This window comes from Salmo salar, chromosome 10, assembly GCF_965601325.2.
Source record: "Salmo salar chromosome 10, fSalSal1, whole genome shotgun sequence".
NCBI lineage: Eukaryota > Metazoa > Chordata > Actinopteri > Salmoniformes > Salmonidae > Salmo > Salmo salar.
In genome coordinates this window covers 100983879-100992317 of record NC_138300.1, presented here as the reverse complement: position 1 = coordinate 100992317, position 8439 = coordinate 100983879, and positions in this window count along the sequence as shown.

The following is an 8439-nucleotide window of genomic DNA, read 5'->3' as shown; positions in this document are numbered from 1 at the left end:
TAATACCACTACAACCTATTATACTGCATTAACATAGTATTATCAATGTAACTACTATATTGTTACTACAGTTATTACTGTGCAGTTACATAGTAATAGGGGCAACTTAATTTAAAGTGTTGCAATTTTTTTACTCTCAAACTAGGGCTTTCTAGTTAGCATGTGCACTCAGAGGTCATAGAGAGAGCTAGATACAGTATACCCAGCAGCTATCTGCAGACTGGCATACATTAACTTCAGTCTTAATGAATACCTTTTTATTTCCTCTATGAGATAGTTGGTCTGCTGCACATACAGATGACACGTCAGAATGAGGATTTTTGATTGACAGACAAGATCTTGACTGGGATTCATTACAACTTAATTTTGTAGAGCACTGTCAACAATATGGCTTTTAAAGGCAATGGTCCCACGTTTGCAGAGATCACGTTCACTGTAAACACTGCGGAATCTGAAATTACTTTTAAATGTCAAGCACTCTACAATGCGTGATCAAATTTCTCCTAGGGGTAAATCTTTTTTGGATCTGAAAGGGTTTGGCATAACTCACCACTCTCCCAGAAGCTTTACTATGTTCTTTCCCTGAAGTATACCGTTTTCTTGTCCTGAAGTAACTCATGTGTATGCATCTTATTTTATCTCATTCTCTATTCTATTTCCAAGGTCTCCAGCTGTACACCCAAGGACTCCTCCTGTACATTATGTTTATCCTCACCGTGATCCACATACACAGCTAACAAATGGCCTATGGAGGAGTAATGCAATAATAAGCCTCTCCACACCATTGATGGCAAGATGAATTGGAGGACCATATATTATTAGCCCACCAATTACATGCATATATCATTTGTTTGTAGCTCAGCTCTTCCTCCCCCGAAAGTCACAACAGAAATTTTGTTGCAGAGCACAGGACATTAATCTCTCAGAACAAATGGGCCTTGTGACCTGCGTCATTTGTATATGTTCAACAGCGCTTAGTCATTCCTTTCTCTCAGACTGTCCTCCGCCTCTGTATATCCAACAAAATCCCTGTAATAATTTTCATGCAACTTTTCCATATTCACCAGTGGTAAACATATTCAGTGAATCAAAAATCACCTCATAAATCTAATACAGAAAGACCCATTCCTCTACTCCATTGGATCCTAGATATAGAGTTTCCAGAATGCTACCCTAGCTTCCCCTTTTCACAGATCTATGCATTTAATGGGATTTTGCTGAGGGCAATTATTGTCGGTAGTTGCATATGTTGGGAAAGCAGATGAAGTGGAATGGAATTTTTAGACAACGTGGCCCTGCAGGAGAGAGAGAGAGAGAGAGAGAGAGAGAGAGAGAGAGAGCATTTTCAGCCCCTTAATAAACAGACTGGTTTTCAGGGCATGCCCTTTATCAGTAATGTACAGGGTAAGACCACATCCAACTCATTGATGGACAGCAGTAGCAACAACAGACACAAGCTGCCAATACCATATTTAATATCATTGAAATGTGACTGAAATACAAGATTTCAAGCCTACTGGTGCTATAAGATAAGGTTATGGGCTGTGATATACAAATAATTGTGTATGATACTGTATACTATAACATTGTGTTTGCAATTTCATTCTCTTAACTTTTTGCAGTTTTGTAAAATCCAAGATATTTGATAGAAGAACACACAAAATCATGACCTCAAAATCATGACCTGTAAACAAGTTGTTCTGGGATATACAGTGAGGTACGAAATTATTGACGCCCTTGATAAAGATTAGCAAAAATGACTGAATGAAATAAATAATTATTCTATTGTTTGCAAAGAAAAAATTTGACAATTATATTATTTTATACTAATTAAATAGCTCAGAGAAAGAGATTTTGTTTAACAAGTAATATTTTTGTTTCTCAAAAAGATAGGGAACAAAATGATTGACATCCCTATTTTCAATACCTTTCAGTACCTCACCTTGCGAGGATAATGGCACTGAGCCTTTTTCTAAAAAGTTTAATGAGTTGGAGAACACATTGGAAGGGATCTTAGACCGTTCCTCCATACAGAATCATTCCAGATCCTTGATATCCTTCGTCTGCGCTTATGGACCGCCCACACAATGACATACAGAGCATTCGGAAAGGCACACCTGTCAGCATACGATCCCACTGTTGACAGTGCATGTCAGAGAAAAAACCATCCATGAGTTTGAAGGAATTGTCCGTAGAGTGTAGAGACATGATTGTGTCAAGGCACAGATCTGGGGAAGGGTGCCAAAACATTTCTTCAGCATTTAAAGTCCCCAAGAACGCAGTGGCCTCCATCATGCTTAAAGAGAATCATTTTGGAACCACCAAGACTCTCCCTAGTGCTGGCTCCCCAGCCAAACTGAGCAATCGGGGGAGAAGGGCCTTGGTCATGGAGGTGACCAAGAACCCAATGGTTACTCTGACAGAGCTCAAGAGTTCCTCTGTGGAGATGGGAGAAACTTCCAGAAGGACAACCATCTCTGCAGCACTCCACCAATCAGGCCTTTATGGTAAAGTGGCCAGACGGAAGCCCCTCCTCAGTAAAAGGCACATGTCAGCCCGCTTGGAGTTTGTCAAAATGCTCCTAAAGACTCTCAGACCATGAGAAAAAAAGATTCTCTGGTCTGATGAAACTAAGATTGAACTCTTTGGACTGAATGCCAAGCGTCACATCTGGAGGAAACCTGGCACAATCTCTACGGTGAAGCATGTTGGTGGCAGCATCATGCTGTGGGGATGTTTTTCAGCAGCAGGGACTGGGAGACTAGTCAGGATTTAGGGGCAGATGAACAGAGCAAAGTACAGAGAGATCCTTGATGAAAACCTGCTCCGGAGAACTCAGGACATTAGACTGGGGCGAAGGTTCATCTTCCAACAGCACAACGACCCTAAGCACACAACCAAGACAATGCAGGTGTTGCTTTGCGACAAGTCTCTGAATGTCCTTGAGTGGCCCAGCCAGAGACCGGACTTGAACCCGATCGAACATCTCTGGAGAGACCTGAAAATAGCTGTGCAGCAACGCTCCCTGTCCAACCTGACAGAGCTTGAGAGGATCTGCAGAAAAGAATGGGAGACACTCCCCAAATACAGGTGTGCCAAGCTTGTAGCGTTATACCCAAAAGCACTCGAGGCTGTAATTACTGCCAAAGATGCTTCAACAAAGTACTTAGGAAAGGGTCTGAATGCTTATGTAATACATATTTCAGTAAAAATAAAAATAAATAAAAAATAACAATGTTTTTGCCTTTTCATTATGTGATATTGTGTGTAGATTGATGAGAGAAAAAAATGATTTAATACATTTTAGAATAAGGCTGTAACGTAACAAAATGTGGAAAAGTCAAGAGGTCTGAACACTTTCCCAATGCACTGTAAGTGACCCCTTCATCCTTGACAGGTTTGCTCAATTTCATTGAGAAACACAATGAGGTGTGCAGCATTGTAGGATCCAAGGAATGGCCTGCATCCTACCACACAATCTTCAGAGACAGCTGTGCTGTCACGTCCTGACCAGTATAAGGATTATTTGTTATTGTAGTTTGGTCAGGACGTGGCAGAGGGTATTTGTTTTATGTGGTTCGGGGTGGTGTTTTTTGTGGAAGGGTATTTGATTTAGGTATTCCGGATTTTTTGGGCACTGTTCCTTGTTAATGTATTTCTATGTTTAGTCTAGTTAGTTGTATTTCTATGTTTAGGTTAATGGGGGGTTGGACTCTCAATTGGAGGCAGGTGCTTTCTCGTTGCCTCTGATTGAGAGTCCTATATATGGGTATGTGTTTGGTTTAGTGTTTGTGGGAGATTGTCTCTTGTTTTGCGTGTGTGAGCCTTACAAGACTGTTTGGTTGTTCGTGAGTTCTTCATCGTTTGTTATTTTGGTGTTTCCTTGGTTTCAATAAATATCAAGATGAGCATCCACATTCCTGCTGCGTTTTGGTCCTCCTTTCCCGACAACAACCGTGACAGAATCTCCCACCACAAACGGACCAAGCAGCGGAGGAAGGAGCAACAGGTGGACTTTAAGGAGCAAAGGGATTTCGAGATGGACTGGTGGGAGAAATTGACCTTTTGAGGAAATTCTGGACGGGGCTGGACCTGGGCACCAGGCTGGGGAATACCGTCACCCAAGGGAGGAAATCGAGGCAGCCAAGGCGGAGAGGTGGATGTACGAGGCCTTGTACGCGCAGAGGGAGAAGCACGAGAGACACCCCCAATAATTTTTTTTGGGGGGGGGGCACACGGGTAGTTTGGCTGGGCCAAGGATGAGCCATAAGCCAGCTACCCGTGTTTATATGGAGGACCGTATGGAGTGGAGGGCGCCGTGTTTTGCTGAAGTGCGCACAATCTCGCCCATATGCATGCACAGCCCAGTTCGCCCTGTACTAGCACCCCGCTCGTACAGGGCTACTAGTTCTATCCAGCCAGGACGGGTTGTGCAGGAGGTGAGATCAAGACCGCCTGTGCGCCTCCATGGCCTGGTGTTTCCAGTTCCTGTCTCTCGTGCGGACCCGGAGGTGCGTGTTCCCAGTCTGGCACGTCCAGTACCAGCACCACGCACCAGGCTTCCAGTGCGTCAGCCCAGTCCGACTCGTACTGTTCATGCTCCCCGCACTAGCCCTGAGGTGCGTTTCCCCAGTCTGGCACGTCCAGTACCAGCACCACGCACCAGGCTTCCAGTGCGTCAACCCAGTCCGACTCGGCCTGTTCCCGCTCCCCGCACTAGCCCTGAGGTGCGTGTCCTCAGTCTGGCACGTCCAGTACCAGCACCACGCACCAGGCTTCCAGTGCGTCAACCCAGTCCGACTCGGCCTGTTCCCGCTCCCCGCACTAGCCCTGAGGTGCGTGTCCCCAGGCTGATACCTCCAGTACCAGCACCACGCATCAGGCTTCCAGTGCGTCAGCCCAGCCTCGGAGTACGGCAGTAATGTGCAGTCCAGAGTATCCGGCAACAGTGTGCAGTCCAGAGTATCCGGCAACAGTGTCCAGTCAGGAGTCGCCAGAGCTGCCTGCCAGTCAGGAGTCGCCAGAGCTGCCCGCCAGTCAAGAGTCGCCAGAGCTGCCCGCCAGTCAAGAGTCGCCAGAGCTGCCCGCCAGTCTGGAGTCACCAGAGCAGCCCGCCAGTCAGGAGTCGCCAGAGCCGCCCGCCAGTCAGGAGTCGCCATTGCCGCCCGCCAGTCAGGAGTCGCCATTGCCGCCCGCCAGTCAGGAGTCGCCAGAGCCGCCCGCCAGTCAGGAGTCACCAGAGCCGCCCGCTAGTCAGGAGCCGCCAGAGCCGCCCGCTAGTCAGGAGCTGCCAGAGTGGCCCGTCTGCCCGGATCAGCCAGAGTGACCCGTCTGCCCGGATCAGCCAGAGTGGCCGTCTGCCCGGATCAGCCAGAGTGGCCCGTCTTCCCGGATCAGCCAGAGTAGCCCGTCTTCCCGGATCAGCCAGAGTGGCCCGTCTGCCCGGATCAGCCAGAGTGGCCCGTCTGCCCGGATCAGCCAGAGTGGCCCGTCTTCCCGGATCAGCCAGAGTGGCCCGTCTTCCCGGATCAGCCAGAGTGGCCCGTCTGCCCGGATCAGCCAGAGTGGCCCGTCTGCCCGGATCTGCCAGAGGGGCCCGCCGCGCCGGATCTGCCAGAGGGGCCCGCCGCGCCGGATCTGCCAGAGTGGCCCGCCGCGCCGGATCTGCCAGAGTGGCCCGCCGCGCCGGATCTCCCAGAGTGGCCCGCCGCGCCGGATCTGCCAGAGTGGCCCGTCTGCCCGTATCTGCCAGAGTGGCCCGTCTGCCCGGATCTGCCAGAGTGGCCCGCCGCGCCGGATCTGCCAGAGTGGCCCGCCTGCCCGAAGCTGCCAGAGTGGCCCGTCGACCCGGAACCGAGGGGATCTGCCTGTGACCCGGAACCGAGGGGGTCTGCCTGTGACCCGGAACCGAGGGGGTCTGCCTGTGACCCGGAACCGAAGGGGTCTGCCTGTGACCCGGAACCGAAGGGGTCTGCCTGTGACCCGGAACCGAGGGGGTCTGCCTGTGACCCGGAACCGAAGGGGTCTGCCTGTGACCCGGAACCGAAGGGGTCTGCCTGTGACCCAGAACCGGGTGAGTCTGCCTATGACCCGGAACCAAAGGAGTCTAGCAGCAACCCGGAACTGAGTAAGTCTATTAATGATCCAGAACTAAATATAAGTAACTGTGTTTCAAATGAGTCTGCCGACAGTGTGGAATGGAGGAGGTCTGCCTACGATCCGGAACGAGGGGAGTCTGCCTACGGCCCGAAACGGATTAAGTCTGTCTGCATTCTGGAGGACAGTAGGCCGGAGCCTGAACCACCACCTGTATAGGTGGGTTGGGGAGGGGGGGTGTAGCACAAGTGCCGTCGGTAACGGCAGCCACCCTCCCTTCCCTCCCTTTAGTTTAGGGGGATTTTTTGTTGTTGTTTTGAGTTTTGTTTATTTATGAGGTGCATCCGGGGTCTGCACCTTTAGGGGGGGGGGGTACTGTCACGTCCTGACCAGTATAATAGTTATTTGTTATTGTAGTTTGGTCAGGACGTGGCAGAGGGTATTTGTTTTATGTGGTTCGGGGTGGTGTTTTTTGTGGAAGGGTATTTGATTTAGGTATTCCGTTTTTTTGGGGGCACTGTTCCTTGTTAATGTATTTCTATGTTTAGTCTAGTTAGTTGTATTTCTATGTTTAGGTTAATGGGGGGTTGGACTCTCAATTGGAGGCAGGTGCTTTCTCGTTGCCTCTGATTGAGAGTCCTATATATGGGTATGTGTTTGGTTTAGTGTTTGAGGGAGATTGTCTCTTGTTTTGCGTGTGTGAGCCTTACAAGACTGTTTGGTTGTTCGTGAGTTCTTCGTCGTTTGTTATTTTGGTGTTTCCTTGGTTTCAATAAATAACAAGATGAGCATCCACATTCCTGCTGCGTTTTGGTCCTCCTTTCCCGACGACAACCGTGACATGTGCACATGGAGATGCTTGTGTGCTGCACTTAGTCAATTGAAAATATGCTTAAAGTTGAGATGATTGTTTTGAGTTTTGTACAGTTGTGAAATTTTACCAAATACAATTAAAATTGCACCAAAGCAATTAAAAACACTGTATATATATCCCAGAACAACCTGTTTAGAGTTCTTGATTGTGTGTGTGTGTGTGTGTGTGTGTGTGTGTGTGTGTGTGTGTGTGTGTGTGTGTGTGTGTGTGTGTGTGTGTGTGTGTGTGTGTGTGTGTGTGTGTGTGTGTGTGTGTGTGTGTGTGTGTGTGTGTGTGTGTGTAGAGCCTGTAAGCAGGACTAGTTCATTGTGGTTAATTGGCTGATGATGAATTGATAAACATAAATGACAAAGCGGATTAATAAGCCCTCTGAAGGATGGGGAGATTGATTTTGTGATGTAATTATGATACCAATCACCAGCATATGAAAAGCAGTGAGTGACAAAACATCCACACCTATGCAAACCAGAGATCCATTCTGAAGGGTGCTCTGAAAGGGACTGGAAGACCAATATGGTTTCACTGACATCAGTCATTTATTTTCCTAAAAAAGGAGAATGTAAGAGGCTGTAAGAGGTACACAACAACAAAGCTACACATCTCTAAGAGTGGTTCCAAAGAGACAGGGCACAGCTAAGGGGAACATGAGAGTGGCACACTAGGCCCTAGCATGGATCAGCCGTTAATTTACCCAGGCTGCCTCAAGCGAAGGCTAAGGAGAGAAATGAGGAGTTTAATGGTGTATTAAGGAGAAGCAGGTGGAACAGTGGGCCCTGGGCTGTGTTTTGAATAGACTGATGTTATGAATACTAACCATGGCACATCCTCGACCTTGATCAAAGGGAAAAGTGCTTGGCATCGTAATGCATTGTTCCTTCAAGGAACAGCAGGATCCTCAGGTTTTTGTTTGTGCACCTTGCACATCGCTCTGAGCAGAAAGGAAAACATTTGAAAAATGTAGTGTAATGAATTGCGGTTTAAATAAATTATTTTGGCAATTGAAATAGCATTCATTGAAAGAGATAGAAACAGATAGAGACAGAGGTATCAACATCTATACCAATTATGTGCACCAAACTGCTAAAACCATGGTGCACCGTTTTGTCCCCATTCTAAAATCAGGAGTAATGCTGGATCAGTCCTACGCATTGGCAGGCAAGCCTGCTAGAGCTAAAAAAAATATTCAGCAATGCCCACTCTCTCGCCCTAACACCTGCTGGAACCAAAGCAGCCCGCCACCCCCAACCTGTCCTTCAAACACACACACTGTTGGGCAAAGAGAAAAAATGTATAGCTAATTGTATAGCTAAAGTTGTCTAGCTAATCTCATGCTATTCTACACATTTTTCCATGAGGCTGAGAGAAAATGTATTCTATTCAATAACAAAGCAAACCCGACAGTAGACTGTCATGCTGTTTTTAGTGCTCAAACATAATAAGAGTAAAACAGGTATAGTACATTTAAACAT